The sequence below is a fragment of the Chroicocephalus ridibundus genome, chromosome 1 (genome assembly GCF_963924245.1).
Source record: "Chroicocephalus ridibundus chromosome 1, bChrRid1.1, whole genome shotgun sequence".
NCBI classification, from domain to species: domain Eukaryota; kingdom Metazoa; phylum Chordata; class Aves; order Charadriiformes; family Laridae; genus Chroicocephalus; species Chroicocephalus ridibundus.
Window position 1 is genome coordinate 138,488,952 of NC_086284.1, and position 27,532 is coordinate 138,516,483.

General features: G+C 41.7%; 1 protein-coding gene across 3 annotated transcripts in view; it reads right to left on the reverse strand.

Moving 5' to 3' along the window:
• Positions 1 to 27,532, reverse strand: part of LOC134525097 (potassium voltage-gated channel subfamily KQT member 1-like) — a 516,763-nt gene that overhangs the window by 149,109 nt on the left and 340,122 nt on the right. The window lies entirely within an intron of this gene.

Sequence of the window (27,532 nt, forward strand, 5' to 3'; positions counted from 1 at the left end):
TAGCGCAGCGCATGGCCAAGAAAGGAAGCTATGTCAGCTGTGTCAACATCATCTCACATGCTCTTCAGCAAAAATAAATAACTGTCTCTGCCTCCCTCTCTCTTGAGCCTCATGTTCCCAGTTATTTCTTTCCTATGTCTCCTTTCCCCTTGGATGGCAATGATAATATGTTTTTTCAAGGCTTCTGCTCCATTTGGTGCTTCTTTTATGTACTCTCCAGTGCTTTCCTTTCCTGCCACCATCCATTCCTGATTTTCCCAGTTGCCAACTGCCTTTGTTGCATTCTGCTCTTCCTGACTCAACCTGTCACTGCTACTGCCAGCTCTGCAGATATTTTTCTCAGAGGACATCCAAAACACACACAGCCGTCTTTCCAATGTTATGCTCTCTTTTCATTTGGGTCTTTTTCTGACATCTACTTCTCTTTTTTCTGGAGTGTTATGCCTAATCAATGCAAAATGACTGTCATGTTAAAAAATTATCTCATCTTAGAATCTGAGCCATTTCAGGATAAAAATGAAATACGTCAGAAAACAGCTTGAGGTCCCAGGAGTCAGAGCAGGCCAAGAGCTTAAACAGAAGCCTCATTTTTGTGCTGCGTGCTCTTTGTTTCTCCTTAAACTCCATGGGGCAAACTCCCTGATGTGGACGAAACACAGCATCTCGTGATTGGCAGGTCAGAGCATCCTCTCCAAGAGTGCACCACACCCACAGAAGCGGACAGCTGTCAAGCCACCTCTGAGAAGCAGCCCGACTAACGTCTTAGATTTAGGCCAGTGCTTTCCAACCGCGGGTCGTGACCCCACATGGGCTGGGGTCAAGACAGGGTTCACGCGGGGTCACAAAGTGTTAGAAAAAGCTAAAGAAATATTTAAGCTTAAGGATTTCTGTTGGGTTTTCTCCCAGTTGGTGGGGGGAAGGGAAGGAGCGGAGCTGCACACAAACAGATGATCCAAGGAGGCCGGTTGTTTCAGAAATCCTGACTTGAAATATTGGGAATTCCACACTTAAAAGAAATAAAAGGGTTCTGTGGCTTGTATGCAGGGGTAATGCTTTGTCTATGCACTTTTTTTTACTTTTTTTTTCTTTTCTTTTTCTAACATATTAGTTTGAAACTAGCCAGAAGTCTGGAAAGGTTTCAGTAACCTTAGATGACAGACTAGCAAACAAATAAAAGAGACATCAGCATGAGCATCCTAGTAATAGTACCTGGCTTTCATCAGAAGATTTTGAAAGGGTTCTCAACAGCGAAAGCATTTATACTTCCAGTAGAGTAAAAGGAGGTTTTCATTATCTGCATTTTACAGACAAGAACCTGGCTAGGTGACTTGCTCAATGTCATGCGAAAGTTCTGTGGCAGAATTGAAAGCTGAGTCCAAAACCCAATCCTTAATTAAGTTAATGCCCTTGCCGCAGGACTATTCTGTGCTCAGAGTCCTGAAAAAACACATTTTCAATCATATGGATATCACCAGCACCTAAGTAATTAGAATTGTGCAATTACAGAGGCATTGCAACAGACCTCGGGGTCGTGGAAGGTGTGAGAGGTATTAATCCAATGACTGATTTTTTTTTGTTCTTACACAAATAATACAAATACAGCCACAGATAGTCATTTGCCAATATGATTTCATCCCTAAAGGGAATACCTGTAAAATCTTGCCCACACTTGATTATAAAGATCAAATTCGGTGGCTGCTTTCCGTCCTTCAGGAGTAGAATAGCAGTCAAACAAACAATGTCATTATAGACATTATGGCTCCTCCAAATAGCAGTGTTAGTGAAATTGCCAAAGGTCTTCCTTACATGGGCCACCCTGCAGACCCCTTGCTGGTTACTATAGCTTTTGCTAACCTGAGATAGATTGAAATGTGGGAACGGATGTGGTGTGGGACAACAGGCCATGCTGAGGGAGACGTCTTACAGCAGTGAAACCAAGTGGTGTTTGTGAGCAGCTCCAGCATGGCCTTCCTCATGTGCGCAACCCAGAGCAAGATGTGCAGCGTGGACCTTGTCTAGGAGGAGACGAAACCTCTTCAACAGCATTTCTGCACTTAAGCAAACTACAATGGCAGCAAGACTTATCCATGAGGGGTCAGCTCACCATGACCACATCTCCTTGAAGCAAAGGGCTAACCAGCACCAGAAAGAGCCTGCATTGATTACATTTGACAAGTCAAGATACTTTTAGTTAGCTGATATTTGGCATTGGTTCATCAACCCAGCTGCTGGCACAATTCTGTTTTCTTGTGCAGATAAGAACTTGGCCTCACCCATTACAGACTGATTTGTTAGCTGGGAAAAGATCATTTATTGCTTTCACATCATTGCTTTAGCTATCCTTGGATAAACTGGGTATGCAATCTAACAGTTGATAGTTTTCTGCTTTCAATACTTTCTTGATATCTGCATTCTGTACGCTTTCCTACTTACCTTAAATACTTCCTTATTTACTCTAGAATATTTTAAAAAGTGAAAACTTCTAGTAATTTTCTTCATGCTGTTTCCTAGTAATGAAATGAATCTTGCAAGTATCTTTGTATGTAAGAATAAGCCTGTTAAAAACTAACAGATTTCTATTTTCCTCTTGAGTTTGAGAAGCTTATCTGTTTACAGTCATCACCTCTGTTTCTGCAGGGGAAGGTTGGGAAGCCTGGGACTTTCAAAAAATATTTATGCATGTGCTGAGTGGGGTGGAGTAGGAATGGATACAGACTGGGAACATTTTGATTCCAGAGCTCTTAGAAAACTGTTAATAGGATGATGAAAGCTTGATCTCACAGATCTCTCATACTCTACTGGGCTATTTTGCAAGGTTTCTTTGTGTATAGCAATTATGAAGTCCCATCAAAAGAACATGTAAAATTTTCACCTGCTAGAAACAAAATCACTTTTCTTTGCCTAGATAAATACTGTGATGAAGGTGCTTAAAAATATCTGCCCAGAGACACTCTACACTCCCTTGCTATCTAAGGTCTCTTACTCTGGTAGACATGACAGAGGTTGTATTGAAGACCTGTGTCCTTCTGGAAAAGAGGCCAGCTGAAGTGTCCTAGGGCATCTTAAATGGTACTACAAACCTTTGTTTCTGTGGTAACCGTATCCCACAGATGCTTTTTCTTGGGGTCGGTTGGTGATTTTTTAATTTTTTAATAACAGAATGAAAAATATTATGGCTCTTCATTTCATCGTTGTAGGTACTTGTGCGCGTGTACATTTATAAACAACATTAGGGCATTGCACGGGAGCAGCAGCTTGAAGAAAAATGATGGCAAGTAACACAGGCTCGCCTGGCAATAGAGAAACTCACCGAACCTCTTAACTGTTCATTTTCCAAGATCTGGATTTTTTTAAATGTGAAAGTTTGTTTAGAATGTGTAATATCAAGAGCTAGGTGTTTGAAAAAAGACTTAAGGTTGAGTTGTAGTTAATTGTTTGTTCTGGAAGGTACTAGTAACACATATATGTATATAACTACATAATTGGATGTATTTTTATATATATACATTAGATATATTTAAATGTGGCATCTCACCAGCAGAATCAGCTGAGTCGCTCTCCTCTTCTAGAAGGGGGAGTATGGGTAAGGACAAGCTCAAAGTTTCTGTTAAATATCATACCTCGGTAGTCAAGACAAGGAAAAGTATGGTACAGAAATATAGAGGCGGCAGGGACTCAAAGAGGTACTTTCAGCTCATGCCGCTCTCTCCTCTGTGACTAAGTCTGAAATCTCCATTGTTACTCAGCTGCACACCACTGGGCTTCAGAAATTTGCAGCCAGAGCAAAAGGAGGCTCCAGAGGCGCAGACGATTACCTTCTGATATACAGAAGCTACTTGAGGTCTGCTCCTAACGCTGCATGACATACAACACAGTAACAAATAAGTGGTTGTAGGGAGCCATGAACTGGATAAAGTACATAAGACTTCAGGATTTCTAGATGGAATAGCGAGTAGAATTACTTCAGATTTTCTTTAGGTTTCTAAGCAATGTCTTATTTGGAGAGAGACCTTGGCTCAGCACTTCTTTATTTTCCTTCATCTGGAAGGAAAGGGCAGCTCAGCTACCTTTGTTGGAGTCTAAACAGGATCTAAAAAGATGGATGATCAATTTTGAAGATGGGCTAGTGGCTTTCTATGTTCCCTACCTACCTGTTACACTCACAGGAAGTGGGCCGAGGAGCAGGATCCTGATGAAATCCTGGCCCCAGTGAAATCAGGGCAAAAGTTTCATAAGGTGGAGATATCAAATGTAATCTCAAATTGTTTGAGCAATGAAAGGGTCTCCAAACTCAGGTCTGATTTCATGGAGCTGTAAATGGAAGAAATAAAGAGTAGATGTACCCACTTGACAGAAGTTGGGTGGGTTTTTTTTTTTTGCAAGGTCTGACAGCCTCGTTTCTGCAAAGAGCAGAGCTAACACAAATATAAACACAGAAAAAAAGGCCTCTCAGACTGTTCTAGCCAAAGCCACATGTTTAAAATGCATTACAACGGGTGTTAGACTCAACCCATAATTATCTGGATCTAGGCAATAAATAAATAACAATAACTTTAATTACAAATCTGTGATAGAACTCATGGAAGGAACAGAAAAATGATGTCTGGAGCTAATTAATGCTCAAAAATTAACAAACAGGAGAAAGATAAACAGAATGAGATCATCTTCAAGTACTATAAGGACCAAACTGTGGTGTGTTCCATAGGCAGGGTTGAAAACAGTGACAAACCTAAATCAGTTCTCCTGGGAACCGCAAGTTTTTTGAAGGGCATATGAAATAGATATTGCATAAACATTTCTGATACTTAATTCCAAAGAGCTCAATGCCAGGTATGGTGATTTAAAATTGCTCAGTTTCCTCACGTCAGCAGAATTCTCATAAACATAGGCATGCCCAATATGTTGACTGTGGGATTTCATATAAAACCACGATCATCCTTGTGCTCCAAGTCTGTAAACAAGAGTTATATAAATGGCACAATTTCATGTAGTGTTTTATCTGAAGCAGCTGGCAGCTGTGCACTTACCCACACCAGCTCATCTATCAACAACTCTAAGCCCTTTCAAATACAGGACTTGCATTACAGAAAATACAGCTATTTTAAACCTAAAATTATCTCTGTCTTCTCAGCCCTGTCCTTGGATTGGTCTGAGCAAGCGCTGCTCCTATGTCTTGAACTATAAAGCGTACTAGTAGGCATCAGCGTGATAGCACAGCTATCAAAAGGCATTGACCAAGTCAGGTAGTGCTTGTCAACAGTGTGTCCCTCTGTCCCAGCAATGAATGTGGCTCTGGTGAGAGACATTTGATTGACACCTCGCCTCTATTCATCCACAGAACAGGGAGTGAAGAGATATAGGTAGCATTCGTCCGCAGGCTAATCCGTACCATCTCTGGAAATGACAACAACCAGCGGGCACCAAAGCCTCAGGAAAGTCTGCCCCTGGTTTCAGCGGCTCTTGGTTTTGTCTGCGGTCACTCAGTTGTTGAACGCCGCTGCTGGAAATGACAACAGGAATACCAGTAGTGAAGGTGGCTCTCATTCTGTCCTGCAGATGTGGGTCCAACAGGAACTCCAGCGAGGCTGTGACTACTTAATAATTCATTTCAGATAGGCTCCTCTAGACCACTGTTTTTCCACAGGCTTAATCTGACAACTAAAAGGCATTGATGCTTGAAGGTTTGTCCATTTATTTTCAAATACTCCAAATGTGCACTACGCTTTTTCTTTCCCCCCTGTTTTTCTTAGTATATGACCCATGGTTATAGTTAATTTCTTAGTGGAGACAAGCCCAAATATTGCAGATTGCTGTAATGTTAAAACTGGCTCCATTGTGAATGCTTGAAGTTACTAATAAAAAATTCTAAGCCAAGTAATAAAATGTTGTTTAATTTGAGTAACCTAAGACTAAGCTCAAAACACAGGGAAGGGAGATTCCTTTCTCTCCTCCATAAAAATGTTCCACAGTTGTAATATCAAGGCAGATAAAAGGAACATATTTCACTCCCGATGTCTTTACTCCACTAGGTCTCTTTTTCTCTTATGGAGAAAACACAAGTGAACCTTCAATACCAGCCAAATCCAGCCATAAGGCAGCACAAGAAACTCTGGTTCATAGTGCTGTATCAGCATAAATTTATCTATCTGTTTAAAAAATTTTCAGTGGAGCTTGCGACAGGGCAAGAAATTATTTTTCTGTGAAAAACTGAAAGAAAAAAAAAAGTTTTTTCATTAAAAAAGCAAATCCATTTTCCAACAGTCAATCTTCCAATTGTCAAATTTGGGGATGACAAAACCAGAAAAAGGTTCTTCCCCAGAATTTTGACAAACTTCAACAACATTTAATACAAAAATACCTACATTTTTTCTAAAGAAAAGGCAGCAAAACATAGAAGAGCTTGTTGTTCATTAAAAATATTTCGTAAGCTGTTCTTCAGACCTTGTTTGTGTCTCGTTTCCAAGTCTGTTAGAAACTTAAAAAGGAATGAGGAAGTCCTGTAAAGTTTCAGAAAATTAAAATAAAAAAAGCCTTAGTGACAGCTAAGGCTGTATGATAGTTGTGCAGGTAGTGCATGGTCTATCTTGTTTTTTCCAAGACAGAATCGACGCATAACAGAAGAGGAAACTGGGGCAGTGCTGGGGAAAGCCTAGAAGTAGCAGTCATAGAGAACTTAAGAGCTTCCCTGAATTCCTCTACTTTTTCTTGCATAGCTAAACCCACAGCTAGCGTAAATGACCTCCTCGGGGGAAGAGCTAGTATCACAGTGTACTTTAGCCTCATGGCAGAGTCAACCTCTTGCAGCAGTAAAAAGTCAGGTTTGTATAAAGCTGGTTTCACAACTCCTTCTGCCACAGATTTCCAGATGACTAAATCAACTAATCTTTCTGTCCCTTGGTTTTCGCTTTGAAATATGCAAAGGATATTATATATATTATTATATATTAGCTCCTAGCAGTACAACCAGGAAAAACGTTTGTCAGATTTCTGACACTACCTAATTCTAGGCAAGAGAAGCAGATGAGACTTCCATAAGTCGTCAGGACCACTGACCAGAAATGGGCCTTGGCGGGCGCTTCCTTCCTCAGGCAGAACTGCCATTTGCACAGCATGGTCTTGGCTTGACAACTTTTCTTTGGGGCTTCCCATTGCTGGGCGATTGCATTCCTAGTCCTGGCTCTCTTCCCTCGTAGAAATAGTTGATCATGCCTAATTTGCAAAGGTACATCGTGGTTTAGTCTTCCTGTCTACGAGGGACAGTATTTGGCACGCAAAAAGATCTGGAGGTGAGGATCTCTGGATTGTGTGAATAAGCACGCATGCACGGAAAGGAGAAGGGGCTTCGGAAAACGTCAGCTCTTGGGAGTAACTTCTGGAAAGATTTCCAGGACTTGGAATCTGTCATGATTAAAACCAGTTGTTCTCTTTCTTATCTTCTGTCAAACTTGAGAAGTGTAATGACAGCTCTTAAAGATCGCACTCTCCAAGGATTGGGAATGCTCAGAGTGGCACGTGAGCCAAAGAGAGTGAGAGAGATAAAAAAAATCAAGGGTGAAAGTTCCCTTCAGAAATGCGGGCATGCTTTGCTTTGCCTCCCAACTAATGATGTAAAAACGTATCACCCTCGAATGTGTTTGGCTTTATAGTGAAAATCTAAAAGGCGTCTATTGATATTAATATCACAAACATTGCACTGTGCTCCAAAATGAACTTTTTTGGCTCCTACTGTGAAATGTCAGCTTAGAAAATAAGAGCGCTCTGTTGTGGTAGCCTTTGATTGTCATATGTGTTTATGCATCACACACACTCACACACACACACACTCACACACAAACAAATCTGTTTAGCGACGGCCTCCAAAACAGGGTCTTTGGAAAGGTTACCACTCCACCATATGTAGGACTTTGATTTATAGTTATATTTTTCACGGCATGACACACATTGTTGGTGAACTGAGGCTGTGATAAAATCGTGGAGGTGTAAAGTTTCACTGGCTGGATGGTAAAGAGCCGAGTCAGAGAGAGTGTAATGCGAGTCGAGAGCTGCTCTCCAAATGAATGAACTTGTATTGTGGATCTGGTTACAGCCGGCACACTGCCCTAATCCATCAACAGCAAGTTCACTTACAAACCAGCCTTTGTTTTTAATCCATGAGCCTTTTGGGATTCACTATAATCAAATGACCAATCAGAGGGACACGTTAAGAGGGAAAAAAAAAAATAAAAAATTGCTACAGTGAAGTTTACTCTCAGCCACAAACTCTCCCTGCGCACAGCCCCCCGTGCCCCCCTCCCAGGTAACGCAGATAACAGTATAATGCACAGCATTAAGCTTACGGGCATTAAAAAACTCCACGAGTCGAAAGTTAAGGCATGGCAAACCAGATCTCATTACTTTCTTGGGGGTGCTTCTCTGAGGCTCGAGAAGGCTTTGATTTCAAACCACGTGTGCTCGCGCCACGGACACAGATTCGTGATGGAAGACAGCCACGGGGATTGCGATTGCTACAGCTCACTCGGAGTTTTCTCTTGTTTTGAACGATTCTCTTGTTTTGAACGAATGAAAAGAACACCCTGGATTTTGCAATTAAAATGTGTCAAGCTGAAATAACCTATGTTCCTTGGCAAGGGCGTGATATTAAGCCTTGGGGTGTGTCTATGTATACATAAACAAATACTTTTATTTAAAAATGTGTGTTTTACTCTTTTTCAGTTTAGCATGAAGTATAAACAAAGAGTAACCTTTAGGATAGTTTTCCTTGCAGAAGACAAGGCCAAACATCCACCACTGCCCAACAGCCTGCATTAGGATGGCAGACATCCACAAAGATGGAACTGGGGACAGACCGTGGTTCCCAGGTTAGTACGATAATATTATGTTTTCCACTCTTATGCTGTAACCCTGGGCTACCTGGGCCACCCTATCTAGCTACTGTCCCCTGCAGTCCCTCAAGATGGACCCAGAAGATGAGGATGTGCAGTGTGGCTTACTCAGGGCCATATGGCTGAGCTCCTCAACGTGCATGTGTGTGCATGCGGCAGGGGGGGCACGGGGGTGGCAGGGGGAAGGTGGCAAGACGCGCACCCCATGCCATTAAAGGAGTGACAGATGGTGATGAAAGTGCCATAAAACCGTACGCACTGACGGCTCATGGCTGCGACTGAAGCAGCTGCTGAGGTATCACGTTGTAAACAGTCCCCCGTTGGGGCACCCCCCTTGCAGCGTCTATCGCAGAAAGTGTCATCTCTCACAAATGCTGCCCTGTCCTGCCACAAACCCACCTCACCCGTGTCTCCCTCCAGCATGGGATGCCATGGGGTGAAAAGGGGTGGGTGAAGGAGAGGGACTGCGAAAGGTTTATGGTGAGACTGGAAGAAACACTCTTGCACACCAGGCAATTTGAAATGAGGATGAAAATGGGGAGACAGCCACAAAGCCCCCCATACCAGAGCGCGGGCAAGCACCAAGCAGTCACTACACATTTCCTGGTACTCCCCAGCCTGGTCTTCCAGCTGCACAGCCTGACTCCACGTGTCTCACATGCAGGAGCATGGCCAGCTCTTTCCTAGTGATGGACCAGCTGAGCAGCATAAGCCCTTGGCCTTCAGGTCTGCTGTCCCGTTATGGTGAGCTCCTAGCCTCCTTAAGAGACTTCCATCAGACCTCATGCAACCCCTCTTTACATTTCATTCCCATCATGGTAAAGAGAGAAACATACAGTGTTTCCTCTACATTGAAACTCTGGATGGCCAGAAACCTGGCCAGAACCTGTCTGCTCTTAGGGAGCTCTTCCTTTAACCCGTAAGGAAGCTGTGATACGACAACCTCTTCTCAGGAAAAACAGTACTGGAGACCAATGATTCTGTGAGCTCATCTCAAATGTCCTTTTTTTCACTTTTTTTTTAAAATATACATACACATACAGGCAAGGTGGCTGCTGTGACAGCACATAATTTCTCGTGAAATTCCTGAGTGTCACTCCACTCACCTACTCGCCTTCAGCAGAAATGGTGAGCTTTGATGCACAGAAGAACATAGAAAAGGGGCAGATCAGTTTTTCTTTGTGTTTGATCTTTCAATACTGTTGGTATGGCTGCCCTCAGGATAGGGAGCCACCAGAGTCCTCTAAGAGCGTTTTGGGTCACTGCTTTCAGAGCAACTTTGGAGGCCGTCCAGCATGAGGTGACTCATTCTGCTCCTGACAGAGCCTCATGGCACAAACCCATCCTGCTAGGAGTCCTGTCAGGGGGCATCTCTGTGGACTGCAGTTCCTGTGAGGACACTGTCCCACCAGATATAAGTGGGTATCTGACTGAGCTGCATCTGGTTTTGTCAGACCAAACGCCATCTCTGTGATCCTACCAGCATCTGGCAGAGAAAGGGAAGCATTCAGAGGATTTGTGGTGTCTATATTGGCTTTTTTTTTCTGACGTTATCTGACTGCTTAAGACTAGAGCAACGCACAGCCATGGGCTTTTACTTAGCTCATCACAGTATTTACACGCTCAATGCAAGACCAGGGCTGCTGGCCAGGGAAACCTGTCCTCTTCCCTGATGTATGGACCCCCACAGTCTTGCTATGCTCCTCCCAGGTTAAACCCTGCTCTACAGGACCTCCCTGGGAACGCTGCTGTGAAGAAGTGAGGGAGCTGGCTACCCTAGCACTGCTTGCTGGACCATACGTAGGTCCATGGGAGTATTGCATGACTATTTCATATCACTGTGAGCCTCCCACACACGCACATGTTGAGGGTGGTAGTTTAAGGACTATGAGAGCGTCCCAACCCTGATTAATTCGGCATAACTTGAAGAACTTAGTTGCCTAATTTGCCTTGTTTTCAGTGAGGAGAGAAGGCAGGAGAGTCACTACTGCTACCTACAGCCTGAATCGCTTGCAGCAGGTGCCCCTTGCTAACCCAGCTTGAACTCTGTTGAGGATAAATACATAGAGAGTGCCTGCTTTCCTCTACACACTGTGGAAATACTGTACAACAAGCAACACACTCTGCTGGAAAAATTTAGCTGGACCACTTGCCATATGAAAAGCTCTATCCTCACCCAAATAAAAACTCAGAAATGTGCTGAACTCAAAGGAAATGGTAAGGTATTACTTTTTTTTCTTTTTTCAGGAAGTAATTTTTTACCAGATGGGTTTTGATTTTTCTTATTTTTTATTCTTTCATGACATAGTAGGAATAATGTACTAATAACATGTCATTAAAATACTTCAACAAGTTTATTTTAAGGCTTTTTTTCTGAAGTGAACTTTAGTATGTAATGCTGAGGAAAACATCTTGTCACCTTTTCTTGAGCCATTCGATGTAACAAATAGGCTTGAGTTGTAGATCAAAGTAGAACTTGAACCGCTCAGATGATGGCCACTAATACATTTTAATGCATGATTTTATTTCGCCTCCCTCCCTGCTTCCCACTCTGCTTCTTACCTGTGCTGGAACTCTTGAAAAGTCCTTTCACCCTAGTGTGCCCTTCCTTTCCTTACTTTTACCTCATCTGGACTCTGTACAGATTGACAGTTTATTCCATCTTCCCACTGGAGGGAACTCTACACGGCAAGCCCAAAATTAATTTCCATTTGTACCAGAAGCAGTTTATAGCAACAGCAAAGTCCTGTCCAAGGCACTGTCTTTTTTAGCAGCACCAAGAAGCCCACGCAAATCTCCATGTGGCTGTTCCTTAGAAAGCACCCAGTATTTGGGCTTGCTCATTTAAAGCCACTTGAGTTGTATGTCAGTCTGCCAAGAGACGTACCCACAGTCTCTTCACCACTGAGTCTCTTGTAATCTGCTTGAACGTGCCTCTCTTCTCTTCTATTTCCACGTCTTTCTTTGGACAAAGGTTTTCAGACTTTGCCAATATACGGACCATTGCTTTTTTTTTTTTATAGGGGTGTGGATTTCTGTGTAAAGAATTTAACCTCCCGACTACATACTTAGTATTTACCACTAGCTTTTGAGGCCATCTTATAAGTCATCTATGGAGCCACAGATCACAAGCTGAAAACCACTGTTATGTGGTCCTTTTAGATACTTATGTCAATGCTTAGTTATGAAAATGGTACTTATCTAGGAAAGCATAGATAATCAGGCTGCAATGTTACAAATATTCACAGTTTTCAACATCTCTGCTCCTGAACCATGATGTCAATACAAGAATCTGTTTTCCTCAAAATAAACACAAGAGAAAGGTCTTATGAGTGCTGAGGAATGCTTCCAACATGAACTCTGCACACTTCAGCACCTTCTTTCTACTTCTGTAGAAAGCAGAGTCTTTCCTCTCATCCAGCCTTCTCTGAGTGTGTTAATTTTTACATCTCATGCTTTTGAGTGAGAGGTTAGTCTTCACGATACTGGAGTAGCAAAGGAGAAAGGAAGAAAAGAGTTTCAGTGTCACCACCAGGATATTGCAAATGGTCTGTCATCTACTGGAAAATGAGACTGAAGCTACATGGTGGCAAACGAAAAGACACAGCCCTGGTGATAGTGCAGGCAGACATCAATTCTTCAAGTGCTTCCTGTCATGAATCCAGACATCAGGCAGAAAAACACTGAGGATTGATTTAGTATCTTAAAGGATACATAAATATGTTACTAGAGGCTTGGACCGACAAATGTATTTCTAAATTCCCTTTAGAGATTTGTGGGTTTTTGCTGAATTCATTTCTCATTTTATTGAATTTTTTTGGTTATATCATATTGTACTGTATGTTCATTCATCATCTGAGCCTGGATAAGATAGATTAAGAAAATACACAAATATTTGACTTATGCTTAAGTATCATCACCAAGCCTAACAGAGAGCTGGTAATTACACAAACCTCTGTTTCCTTGTGCACAGGAACCAAGCCTCAGCTTGACAAAGAACCAATATTTTGCTAAGGTAAGAAAGCTGAAATCAGATGGTGTTGTTTTATTACCTTGTTATTGATAAACTGCTAGAATGTTTTAACAGTGATCCAGCCCAGCAATCCTTTACTCACACAGGCTCTGCGTGTAAGCTCAGGCCCTTAAATGGTTGAACTATTCTTAGCCTTATGTGGTGAATACCCAGGAATGTTCACGGGCAGAATATTAAGGACAGAAGATGGCCCGAACAGTGCTTGGCAAAGGGAGATGGGATTTGCAGAAAATTTGCTTTGATGCTGTTGACTTCTAACTACTGCCTTCTGATGCTGCCCCAACATACGAAATTAGCATTAAACTTGCATTCCAGATGAATGACAGGGAATGAAAAGCAAAAGACATTTCAGCTAAAGCCTATGGAACTAAGTTCAAGCCCAGGATCTGCATAAGTTTAAAACCAGGCTGGATCTCTTTAGCTGGGAATTCCCTGACCGAGAAACTGTCTAGCCGCTTCCTAAACAATATCCTTCCTCTTTAATTGCATTATAGGTAATGCAACATACCTGGTCCAAGTGCTATTTGTGGCTGGCACGATTACCACTGGATGCCACAAAGGTGCTTTAGAACTGCAGCCATATTATATAGACAACTGACTTGAAGGATTCTCCTTTTAAATATGCTCAGAGAATACAGGAATTCTCTACAAATCTTTCCGTACAGTTGGGCTTGCTTGTTATCACCAAAGCGAGAGAGAAGCTTAGCCAAGCAAAATAAATACATTATTTAAGAAAAATAAATAAAAAAAAAGACTTCTGCAGCTAGCCTGAAAAAACTAATCCAATGTTACATTACAGTGTAAAGTGAAGCCACACATAAATAATTACTATATTATATTATATTGTCTAACAGCTGTGAGAACTGACTAAACTGAAATTGCATATGAATGTATTTTGGGAATGGATGGCAGGTATTTATGCTCTGTTGTAGAGCTTTGTGACTACCAGACCATATATTTCTAACAGAATATTATTTGTTTCACAGTAAGAATGAGCCTTTCCTGAACTTGCTTTTAAATCATTGTAATTACCACCACACTAAGTTAAACAATGCCTTTTACAAGCTAGAGATGAGGAATGACTCGGTCTGTGTATTAGGGAGATACCTGACCTATCATTTTGCAGCCTTTCTGGGCTGGAACAGACCAGCTATTAAAGTAGCACCACATAAATACAGGATACTTTGAGGGCAGAATCTCAGGACTCCCCTCTCAAATAAACCCAACGTACCGAGCGAAAACACCTCATCCATTTAAAGAGAGAGGGAAGGTAGGCTGTGTTTTTGTCTTCTGATCAGACTATAAAAACCAACAGCTACCACTGCTGGGAGGGGTAACGAGTGGTCTTCAATAATCCCAACAGACAGGGTTCTTCTTTACATCTCTTTAGCCCCAGAGCACCATGTAAGGGTATTGACTCAGGAGTGACACAGAGGGAATAGTGCCACCTACTGAAGTAATTATTTTTAGCACTCTAATTTCTGGACCTGGGCTCTTTTCAGCTCTCTAAAGATACTGCAGCATCAATATGGTATTCATCATACTAAACAGCTCCCCTTCCTCCCTAATTTTTTCAGGCACCGAAAATAGCGTTGCAAAAAACCCGCAAACCCAACCCCCAGAACCCCCCAAAACAAACAACAGACTACCATCAAACGATACTGGTATAAAGCTATTAATTTGAGATATGAAACCTTGGCATGAGGGTGTCTTTAAGCCCAGGAAGACTTTGAAGCTAGACCCGAATTTTAGATCTGTTCTGATTCTATTTACACGAATGAAGAAATGCAAAATGATTTTAGTGGGAGCAAGTTCATGCCGTGATTTTCTTCCAGACTAACTTATATAGTGTTGGACCAATAGCCTTGAACTACAAATTTGAAACTGGTTGCTATAGGGACTGGAGACAGCTTTAAAAATCCCCACTTAAAAAGCTGAGGTTAACTGTTAATCTTTTTCTTTTTCTTTTCTTCTTCTTCTTTTTTTTTTTTTTTTTTTGTGTAGGATAAAGACAACTCTTTCTAAAGCATGATGATAAAAAGAAATAATCCCCTTTCCCCTATATCAATGAATGTGTATAGTAACACCAGGCTAAAGAACAGCACTTTCTCTTTTCAGCAGGTGGGAGAAAGAAGAAATACAGCAATGTCCTGTCTTCAGATATTGATTAGTGCTGCTATGCACTGCCAAACATCTATGTAGAGTCACTTCACTGGCAGCTACTTATCAGCATTGAGTGAAGTGGTCCCTGCAGTTTCCCTTAACTACTGCATAGACTTAAATAGTTAATGCCTGCAAAACGCAGTGAGAGGCTTGTTAAGAATGTTCTAGGAACACAGTGACACAACAGTCACGCCATGTGCTGTAAACGGAATTTACCAGTAGAATTATTAATTAACAACCAAAGTCATAAATAACAACAATAAAATGTTGCAATTCAAAAGTCATCTCAAGTGTCTTTCACAGAACATCTGACCAGCTCTGGATGCTGTTTCTGCTGACCCACCAGTAATTTTATTGCTGCAAAGGCAATGCAGTGTGTCAAAGCATGATAGATTTGGGCTTTTCTGACATCCAGCTGCTTACTGTTATTGCTGGCTGCTGCTGAAGTACTGGAGATAATACAGGTGTTCTGTGCTGTTAGAGCTGACTGTGCTAGAGAGAAATCTGGGATAACCACAGGGTGAGGATCTGTCTGCTTTGGTGAGCGAGAGCAAGCAGTCAGATGGTATGGAGAAAAATGTCATAATAGCCTTCTTTTTGGTCCACTTGAAAATTAATCGAGGACTACTTTATCAGGCTCCTCCTACTTAAACAGAAAGGATGACCTGTAACTAGAGAGCTCTGTTAGGTGGTTGGTTGTTTTTCGTCTTATTTTTGCTGATTAGTTGAATGACTCCAACCTACTCGGTCTGATCACACACACCAAAACTATTAGTATGCATGTAGTCATGTGTTTCGCAAGTTTAAAGCTAGTACCTATGTCTGGCTCCTAAGAAAGAGTCATCCTCGATCCACAGATGGGCAAACTGAGGTGTTGACCAACCGACCATTGCTTCATCTTTAGATGAAGCAATTTGTCCAAGGCTACATGTTAAGTCTGGGAAAGAGCCTTAGTCAGGACACAGGTGCTTCTCAATCTGAGAAGAATGTTTGAATAACCAGGTAGAGCAGACAGGATAGTTCCTGCTAAACACAAACTCAGGTGAGTGGTATCTCTTTCCAGTATCAAGGAAGCAATACAAAGCTAATCCTATGCCTCTGTTTTTATAAAAATACTTGACAAATATAATGAGTAAATAAACAGCTGCCTCTGAGTTATTTACAGTGCTGTTAAGCAGTATTTAGGCTTCAAAATTGATCACCAGAGTCAACAAAGGGTTGAACAAACATATCCGTGGTTGAGTATTTGTATTTGAGATTAAGTACACATATATGACTGTGAACACATGTGTTCAGCCAAACTATTGAGGTTAATTATGAAGAGACCTCAGGTTGTGCATTAAAATGCATTTTGGTCAAAAAGCAAACAAACTATTAATGTAACTAACTCATACTTGTTCTCATCTCCTTGAATCTAATCTAAACACTTATTTGGGACTCTTGTCAATACTTTATATTGAGCTTTGACCTGATCATTTTTTAATGAGTTGCTTTTGGTTTCTCCATTTTAAATTCTTTTCCCTCTACCAATGCTATCTTGTCTAAAGCCCTAGTATTCTCTGAAAGGAGTTGTCCAATAACAAAGGTTCCCTCCCCACACCCCCATTCCCCTGGGAAAACAAGGAAACAGACAGCGTACATCCTTGCTGGAGCTCCACTTGACCTCAGGAGAGTAGCATCAGGAAAAAAATTCAGTGAGGCCCTTTTCTATTTCAGGCTTAATTTTTCATACTACAAATAAACACCACAAGTGCTTCAGGGTCTGAATTTGCTCCTCTGCAGCAGCGCAAGAGTGCAAGCGAGCCCGTATTCAGATGGGCGGATACTACAGCTTTTCAGTAGGGACTTCAATAAACAACAGAGCCAGAAATAACCCAGTGATAAACCCAAATAAAGGCAAACGGTTTGGCTTTTGCGTTTGTGTTTACCTTTTTTAACCATCTTTTTCAAAACCTTCAGGGAGCCATAACAACCTGAGATCTGGTCTTTTTGCCGTACATCCACCATCCAGAAAATGAAATACCACAAGAAGATCAATTCTTGCAGTACTTGGGCTTTAAAAATCACTCCCCTTAGACATTTAAAAAAGGCTCTGAAAATAAATCAGTCCAAATGTGAGAGAATTTGTGCAGCTCTTGGCATGTGAAGCTTTTACACATAAACCAGTATCTTGTTTGGAAAAAAAGAAAAAAAGTGTATTACACAGTTAGAGAATTTGGAGCAACATTGCATTAGAAAATGTTTTTATTCCTTTCCATCTGCCCTCAGAGAGATAGATGACTCAGCTTAACTGGGGGTTACCGGTGCAGATGCTCCGCTGGGCTAATCCAGGTTTCCAAATTGCAATGACTTTGTGGTAAAGGCAGAGGTAGCGTGAAGAGGAAATGCCCACCTGCCTTCTCCCTGCCTCTGCCAGGCGGGGAGCAAACAGCCCTTGCAGAATTCTATGCCCGCACCTCCTTCGTATTCTCCTGACGCCAGCTGGGGTCCAGTCTAGGCTGTTAGCAACCAACATTTATTTCCTGCTGGTGGATTTTTATGTAGTCTACTTGGAAATTTTTTGCCTTCCTGGTTTGGCTCGTGTGACTCTGGAGTCAGCACCAAACATACCTCCTACTGCTTACTATGGCTTTGGACTACGGCAGGAGCTGGTCGGGGGCAGAGACTGGGCACGCTGTGCTGCTGCGCTGCAAGACAGCAGCCTGCGTAGCAGGCAGCACGTCCATCCTCTCAACTTTTCCTACCCTGTGGGTATCACCAACACTGGTAGCACCACTGTGACTAACACAGAACACTTGCTGGCTGTCTCACCACCGAGGCCAGGTGCTGGACTCTTCCCATGCAGCCTGCCCAGGGAGGAGAGCAGGTGGGGAAGCAAGCTCACGCTGCCCGGAGTCAGTCCTATTTCAAAAACAAAACAAAACAAAACAAAACAAAAAGCAACCAAAAGCACCTCGTTTTCTGTGTCTGCTAGTTTAGCACCTTTTTTTTTGTCAGCACTAAACTTTCGTGGGATGAAAAAAGAGATTAAAACCAAAATCATTCTTCTGCCCTGGGTAAGAGATTTCAGGTGCAGGGGTTTGTGTCGCGAATAACAAGCTACTTGACTGGAGGCTGATTTTTAACAATGCCACGTTCTTACATTCAAAAAACCCCAAGCTGCATGCACTGTAGCTACACACTCTGTTTCACTCTGGGTCTATTTTAACAGGGTTTTAAAGCTATTTCACCTGAGTGCCTGCTGATTAGCATGCTGAGTTTTTTAAGCCAATCCATTGAATTCACTTCCTTTCTGCGTCCCCTGTGCCCATTCACCTATAGAAATATATAGACAAACAAGGCCACAGGTGCAGAAAATTGGGCCTTTCCTGCTGTTTATTACAATGTTGACCTCAGGGATTTGTTGGCGGGGGGCAGGGGGTGGCAGAGAGCAGGAAAGAAAAAAGAAGAAATACATGCTTTGCAATAGGATTCTGTTAAAATCCTACCTTCCTTTTCTTGCGAAGTTAAAAAAAAAAAGTCTCCTAACTGCCAACAAACACAGACATCGAATTATTAGGAGGTGGAGAAGGCGCGGGACTGTTTCTTTCGCATCTATGAAGGGGTTCTGGATGAATTGCTGCTGCCCAGAAAGCCTGCTCTTCCCTCAGCTCCCCCCATCCCTGCTCCGCAGTTTGCCTTCTGGTTATTCTCAGGCACGAGAATTTGCTCTGCCCTGTGGTCACCCAGCCTGCCGCCTGCCTGGTTTCAGTCACACCAGCACAGGAAGAAACAGCCACCTGCTTGCCATGTCAGCAAGGTGCCTTGTGCTGAAAAGGCAAGCCTGGAGAGGTCTCCGCTCGAAAAGGCATGGCTCCCACCCAAAAGCAGACTGCCCCACACCAGAAACTGCACTGCCTGAGGGCAACCCTGGTTCCCCTCCAGGACCAGAGCTGAGATCCCCCAATGAAGTGGGCTTTGCCCACAGGAAGAGTTCAAACCTTCCCAGACCTTCTGTCAACCAGAACAACTACCGAGCGGGTCAGATTTTAAGAATCACTTTGCTGACTGGACAGGGATGGTGAAAGTGTTAATGCCACCCAGTGCTTACCTGGGTGACCCTTTACTGTGCGGAGAGCTAAGGCAAAGCAGCACACAGAGTGCTGCAGCAGGAGACGGATGCGCCCAGGGTGTGACAGTGTGTAAGGGTTCAGTTTCCTTCTCTGTCCTATGAAGGTGTTTTGGAGCGATTTCTACAGCCTAGAAATTGTGCTCGATCTCAGTGGATTACATCAACGTAAGCCCTAGTAAGGGCTAGACCATGACTCAAAGAGCTTACAGTCGATTTAAAACTCAGAGACCAAGGATGTCTCTGATTTATTCCCAAAATTAATAATGTAGACTTTACGTGCAGAGAGAATAAACAACTTGTTAGGGGTGCTCTTTCTCATCTGAAAACTGAACTCATTTCTACTCAGCATCAGTTCAGTGCCTTAATCGGATGACTGCTTTTCCTTAAAGCAAAGTGCTTCTTCTTGGGCTCACACAGATTGAGTCTGAGATTGTCAACGTTGTTTAGGTGCTTAGGCCCTTTGGAAACTAATGTGCACCTGGTCCACCTGGTCAGACTGACCTGGAGGTAAAAGTGACTGCTTGGGTTAGTGAAGACAGGCGCTCTGCATTTTGCTGTACATCTAGGGTCCAAAGCTGACCTGCAGTAAATGACCTACTGCCCCAGGGTCTGGTCTGAATTTCATCCATTCTGTTTTCATAGGCACTTCAGAACAGGCATGAAGGTTTACAACAGGGGGACACTTTTTATGTGCCTATTTAGAAATATCAATGGGGGCTCATTTATTTTGTTGGAAAGTTGGTGCCAAAAAAACCCTTTGAGAAACCTGGTCTGTAAATCCTAACCCAAAGCACTTGGAAGCATGTTGCAAAGTCTGATCAAAAAGGTCCAGGTAGCAGCTTGTGTAAGCCTTGCATAAGGCTGGTCTTTGGTGGGCAGTGATGACTATGTGATGACTATGATGATCTCAGCTCCTGAGTCACAAATAGAGCATTCTCATTGGTTGCTACTTGATATTACACTTTATTGGTAGTAACTGGGAAAGGCTCAGAGCATGACCTTGCATTTTTATGACTTCTTTCCTCTCTCAGCAACATATTTCTGGGGCATGACTAGTCACAGGGCCTTCGGCCTTTACTATCCTGCCCACGGCCTGCAGTACAGCCATTCCACAGAATCGCTTACCTAGGCCTTTGCCTCTAATAACTGCAACCAAAAACGCTAGACAGCAAACTTGGTTAACACAACCAAGGACAGCTGGCACAACAGAGGATGGGTTTTAAGCGGTTTGGGATCCCTTGGGATAATGCAGAGGCACCTGTCTTAAACTATACTCATAACGGGCAGACCAAAAAACTAATCTACTCCCAGTCAAGGTGCAGAGCCTCCCATTACACTGCCTGTGGAGATTGATGTCCACATTCTTTTTCAAGGGCAGACCACATCCATGTTTGAGTCCAATTTCACTTGAGGAGATGAGCCATGGGATGGGTTTGATGGCATTCTGAAGACAGGAAGGGAATGAGCTACTGGGGCCACCAAAGGGCCATAGCACTGGTGACCACAGAGGCCCTTCTGGGACTTGTCACAAGGATGGATAAGGTGTGGGGGCATACTGAATTCAGGTTATCCTTATTTGGTGGAAAATGGTTGCCACCACATCATGGGCATCCCACTGGAGATGGTTAGGGCTGGGCTAGGACGTTTGGGGCCCCTGGAGACAGTGCAGGTTTTATCTACAAGGCCATTTCTAAGGTACTGTGCAGACACAGATAAATACCTGCAAGATATTTTCATTTTCATTTGTTTCCTTTTTTCTGATGTATGTCTTAGAATACAGGTCCCGAAATTTTAAGATTAACGATGTCAATATGCCATAGGTGGTGTCAATTACTACTTTATGCCTTCCTTGGCTTGGACACACTCACATATCAAGAGATGTGTTTAAAAACCAATAAAATACATATAAGTTGTCCATCCCCTCATGTTCACTTTGATGAGCTAACCAAAACCCACAGTTTGCTTTGTCTGAGTTAAGAATTCAGCTCATATTAGTCAACAAATCTCTGGTTGTCAACAATTAAGTCTGGAATACAGGCAGGACTTAATGTTAACTCACAATATGAAATTCAGCTTAGCCCTCTTTCATGTAAAATCAACTTTCTGCATTTTTTGTTTTCATTTGTTCAATTTTCTGAATTGGATAATTACTGTAACTGAAAAAGCATGTTAAAATAAAACCAGTTATTACAAATAAACACTCTGGAACTTTCATTCTAGAATTCATCACTTCATAAAACCATATGTCATAAAACCGGCCATTCTGGGCCAAACACGTGCTCCAGGTAACCCAGTATCCTGTTTGTTACCATGATTAATAGGGGAAAGTGCAGAAGAAGATAAAAATGGTCTTTTCCCCTGCTGTACCCTCCCACCTTCAGTGGTTTAAAGACCCAAAATATTGTGCTGTAATAACAGAAATGTAATGCTTCCAATGAATCAAAATTAAATTGCTGTTCACTTGCGTTAAGTCACTCAATCTGATTTTATCACAGTATCTACTTTTTAAAATTTTGTTTAATTTTTAGAAGCAAATGTATATCCTTATGCCAGCTCCAGAGAATTAAGCTGGAAATATTACATTCAAATTACAGTACCCAGGAAGAAGTAAGAGGGTTCAGCTGGAAAAGAAACTTTAACTAAAGACATGACCAAGTCTGGCAAGGTGAAGGAAGCTGTGAATTTGCTCCCATCCTATCCTGCAGAAAATCCTACCCTGGACATTATAATTTTTCTCTCTTTTTTTTTTTCCTTTCTTTTCTTTTTTCCCCAGAGGTTCTCGCTGGGTTGTTTCCTAGGTTGTTTCCTATTCTTTCCTTATTCTCCTTCCTTCTTGCTCCTTGTCATTAATTGTACTTTTTAGTCTCACTGCCTCTTTTCTCAGATACTTCTTATGAGAATGGAAATACAAACTCAAATTAAAACTTCAGAACTATAGATACATATTTGATTAGAAAACATGCAAGGATTTGCTCCACCCCAAGTCATTTTTAAACCCTTCTGTAAACAAACATGTCTGTTCAGATAGTTTGTTTCTCTATCAATCCGTGAAAAGTTAATACAGTTTTGTGCCATTTTTGTTATGGAAACAGCCCTGTAAAAATACCGTATGGTCCACTGAGGCCTGCCCTTCTAACCCCAATAAATACAAATCACCCTAGAACTTATCATTGTAACTCCAAATATGTAGCTAATGTTGTAATCTCAAAAATCCTTCACAAAAAGAAAACAAACCAGCTTCTTTTAAACCCCTGACTTGTTGGTCTTGACTTCGGCTATTTGTTCAATATTTCAACAACACTAAATAAATGTGCCGGAAATACTTAGCATTTCTGAGTCACCCCCTTGTATCCTAGATCCCAGACTCTTCAAATTAGTGACTATCTTAAAAAGATTAATGTGATTCATTCTCTTTGTTTCAGTATTGTCTTCAGCATATCTCTTGAGACTCTCCTATTATCAGTGCTGCCTAATTCGAGCTAATCTTTCTTGATAATTCGTTTCCCACCTCCCTATCACAGGCTGCTTTGGTAATTTTGTTTTGTACCTTTTCTAACTTGAAACGTTAGTATTATTAATGGCACGCAACACCGTATGTTATATCCAGCTTATGCCTGATGTCAGGGTAGATTTTTTTGTTATTTATATTCTGTGTATATACACCTCTCAGCAAAGTTTAAATGATGCGTGTTGCAGCAGAGCATTACCTTCCCTCACTTCCTCTGTAATATATAGCAATTAATTTCCCCTTCATCGCTTATTTACACATATGTATTTCAGATAACCAGACTCTTCCCTGATTCCTTGTGATTTATAATAAAACAGAAAAATAAGCTTCAAGTAAAAAACCTGTTCTCTAAATGCAAAAGAAGAAGTACTCTGGATATTATGGATATAGTGGGAAATGTGATCAGACAAACTGAATTGTTTTATTATTTAACAACAGTATTTCACTAGCGAGTAGTCAGGATATCAGGATACATAGTAGGAAGAGACTGATTTCCAATATCATGTTAAACTCTGTTTCTGAAGTAACTGCTCTTTCAGAGATGCTCAAGAGTTTAATTTTAAAAATGAATGGCAGTTCTGGTGCCTTCTCTTTCTGAGATATCTACACGATGTCTGATTTTTAGAACATGTTTTTTCCTGTCAAGGAGTTCCAACATAGAAAGGTCAAAATAAAAAGTAGAAGAATCAAATAGTTGCTTTTGAATAATTTCAGTCTTTATCGTTCCTCTGTCTTCTTAAAGTGTGGGTGAATGGGAAAGAAACCCCATACTGTACATGGTATTTTCAAGGACATGAGCTTGGGCACTGACATATCCTTTTTCTGGTTTTAATTTTGCTCTTGGAGTGGATTAATAACAGTGGAAGTCAAACAACAGCAACATAACAACAAGCTATGCCTTGCTCTTCCCAAGGACCAACTGACTCCTGCTTCTCTTTTAGGCTTGTCTTTTCCCTTGCGCCCTTCAACTGCTGGATTTGTGTCAGCGAGACAAAATAACGTAAACGTAACAATATTGGTACAAAAAATACTTGTGCTTCTTCTTCCTTCATTTCCGGGCAGTGTTGCACTAGCACCATGAATGACAGAAAACCAACTTTGAACTGCATTTGAGAATCTGTTCTGTGAGTGCTTTTACTCTCACCCAACTGAAAAATGGAAACCGTGCCAGATGATTCAGCTAATAAAAGCCAATTTAAAAAAGGGCTATTTGAGATCAAGCCACACAGTAAACAGGTATAAAAGCTAACTGTAGGATAAATCAGAAGACTGGAGGTATATATAAAGAAATCACCGTTTACTCAGATAAACTACCCGAGTGGGAAAAGATCAGAGAAGTTCATTGCAATGCTACAGGCTGCAAGATTCAGTCTCTGGAGGCTTTGGGGAGAATTCCCAGGTAGCCTGAACACTACATGCCTGTCTCTGTGTACCTCCATCAGGTTACTTGTGCAAAAAGCACACCCACACCGATGTTCGGTGAGGAAAAGGGCTGTGCCAAGGATTGCGGAAAGCGCTGAGGGAAAGACTGGTGAGGGTTGCTTAATCCCGCTTTTGTCTCTGTTCTTGGAGCGGTCCTGAGTAGAACTCTTGAGGCATAGATGCAGCCCAGACCCCTAACCTTAATGTGTTAAATACATTGTCCACTTTGGATTGTTCACTCAGCTCCAGCAAAAATGCCTTGTATTTTTTCCTGTCTGAGTACAATTAAAATTGCAGGATATTTGCCAGACAGGCTGAGACTCTTTCAGCGCTCTAAGCATCCCTTTACAGTATTGTGAAGAAAGATCAGTCAAATTTGCTCTTAGGTTCACCTGTAAACAAAGCATTTTAACTGACTTTACAGGTCTGTTTGGAGGCAGTTTAATACACAGGGTCAGTATAGTGAGCTATACTGATATCTGTGTCAGACCGCCCTTTCATTCTCAAAGAAATCATAAAGGAAAACTGGGATAGAGTGAACGAATTTAGCAGTGAGCTAAATATGGTATATGCTAAGAAATAAAACCAACTGATAAAAACAAGAAATGACTACTCAAGAACAGGAGAAAACCACGTGCCTCATACACTTTAGTATGCCTTCACATGCAAGTCTTCACGTTTTGTCCAGGTGGCATACCACCAGGTATGCACAGGAATACATGAGAACAACAAACGCGCAGCCTTCTTGCAAACTAACTGCACGGTCTCTAGTTACCAAGATCTGATACGCAGCTGATTATATTCCAGGGAATTTCTGGAGTAGCAATTTTAGAAAAAGCCTCATTCATTTCATTTATGGATCCAAGAATAGCTGCCGAGTGTAAGGATGTCCCAGGCAAAGAAAATAAATAGATAGATAAATAAATAGAGAAAGAAGGAAAGAAAGATGAATTTGCACAGAGGCCAGAACAACAATACGCTTTGTAAGGATATCAGGTCTGAAATCATTTAAGAAGTTATTTCCCCAGTAAGTTCATACTGAAATTTCTGTACACTTGTATTTGCGACCTTGTGCAAAAGAAAAAGACCTAAACTATACTATATACATCTAGTGAACTATAGTCCATTGTAAGAAACAGAAGAAAACAAGCAAAACGTAAACAATTTGTATATCACTAGTAGCATCTCTGAGATAAAGTGGACAATACTTTTAAAAATACATTACAGGCTGTAACTTGCATTATTTTTTCCTCATATGTATCTCCTGGTTTTCAGGACAAAAATTTGAAAGATCCCTTTTGCCCTACCAGGCTATGACCAAGTGCACTCCTTAGTCAAAAAATACTGCTAAACCTTTTCTGTTGGTACTGAAGTGTAACTGTGTTATTTTGTATAGTTCCTGTCCCGTGCTTTTCTCAATATAAATTTCTTTGCTCACAACTTAGCCTGTACCATTTCTATTAAATTAGAAGCGCTTTTTGGTTTCTTTGAAACTAAATCCTAAAGCAATGTGCCTATATATGACAACAAATATAGTATGGGCCCTACTATTTGAAAGGGTTTTTTTAACATAACAACCTCTAAAGTTACTGTTACGCATTTTATGTAAAGTGCATCTAGAAAACAGATTAAATTGGCAATTCAGGAAAAAAACCCTGTCTGGACAATTTAGTTGCATCAAATTCCACTCTTAACATTAACTCAGTATCTTTTTATAGATTCCCATATGGGTGAGCAAGTCCCAGAATATTTTTGTATCATCTGGGTGCATTTGCACATTCAACACATTCTTTTTAGTTCTCTGCATACTCCTCTCTGGGCTTGTTTTCTGAAAACAACCTCAGCAAAACAGTCAAGAATTTAAGAGTAGGGGGGGTTTCCCCTCACATTTTTTGGACACTGAAATTTTAGCACTTGTATATATGAATTTATGTGAGCCAGAACTGCACCTGTACACAAGCAAGAAACTAAATTGTGTAATTTAGTCTGCCCAAGAAAGCAGCATTCACGGGCACAGCTCAGACAGAAAATCCTTCAGAGCGAATGCACAGATTTCAAGCTATCTGCCAAATAACACATCTTAGGAAACCACAATTTTGTGTTCTGGAAACCCGAGGAGTTTCTTCTGTTTTTTAAAAAACTTATCTTCGTGCCTATCACTTATTTGTTAAAAGAAAATCCCCCACTACATGGCTGCAAGGCACGTCTACAAAGGGAAGTTTAGTGCCCCTTCCCCAGCTTCCTCTTCCTCTATACACTCCTGGTCCCTGATTTCCTATAAGCTGCTCTCTCCTCTCTCGAAGGCTCCTCTGCCTCTGCCTCTGATATCACACAGGCTTATTTATTACAGAAGGGTAGCTTTGATGACTTTCCCAGCAGATTTTTTGTGTGAGTTACTGATCCGCCGGCCACAACTGAGAGTACTGTGATGGCAGAGAGTACTTATCTATGGCTAAAAGAAGAATTCGTCTCTGTGGAAGTTATGCCAATACACACTTTTGGTGGGAATGAAAAAATCAGGCCCTGCAAAGCCTTCGTGTGACAAGTGTCCCCCAAAGCCTGTGAGAACCAGGCGTGCCAACAGCTCGCAGGGCCGGGTGTGCACGTGGCCGCTGCCAGTTGCTCCAAGTCAAAGTCCATCCTGAAGTACTTAGCAGGGATGGTGTTAAGTAGCTCTATTTCGAGGTCCTGTCGTGAAAGCATCTCAGACATTCATATGTTTGTGACCGTGTTTACAGGCTGGTGGAAATCTATCTGCCGGACATATCAGCGTGCCGCTGAAGAAAACAGCTTCCTGTGCACTTCTCGCATCTCTCGCCGCTCCTGCGGGCACCTGGGGATCACCTGGTTATTACTCACGTGCGTGGCAGTGGCTGGGGGGGCAGCAGTCCTGCACCCCTTGGGATGGGTGCTGTACAGATAAAGAACAAAAAGACGATTCCTGCATCTCAAGAGTTAATTGTCTAGTATTTTTATCCGCCTGGCCAGTCTCCTCTGGAGTCTTTATACTGTAATGCCACAGTAAAGTCAATGCTAAATTTATGACGTTTCAATTGGCAGTAGAGGAGCAGACAGCAAAACCGTCCGATGGGAGTAAGGAGAAGGTGAATATGGAGAGAGGGGAGAGGAGCTCTAAAGTATTGCTTGCCCCTCATTCCCTAACCTGAACCTTAAGCAACACTGTATTTCTTGGCTTGCCAAAAGACAAAAAAAAAAAAAAAAAAAAAAAAAAAAAGAAGAAGAAAAAAAGAAAAAATAAAGTTTTGCAAACCAGGACTGAGCTTCAGGTAAAATGTCATCATTCCCTGCCAGCTGGAAGGAGAATGTTATCTGGAAGGAAGATAAGGAAGTGATAATCTGCTGCGTGTATACAATGCATACTACTATACTACTTTCTTTAACAAAGACAAACC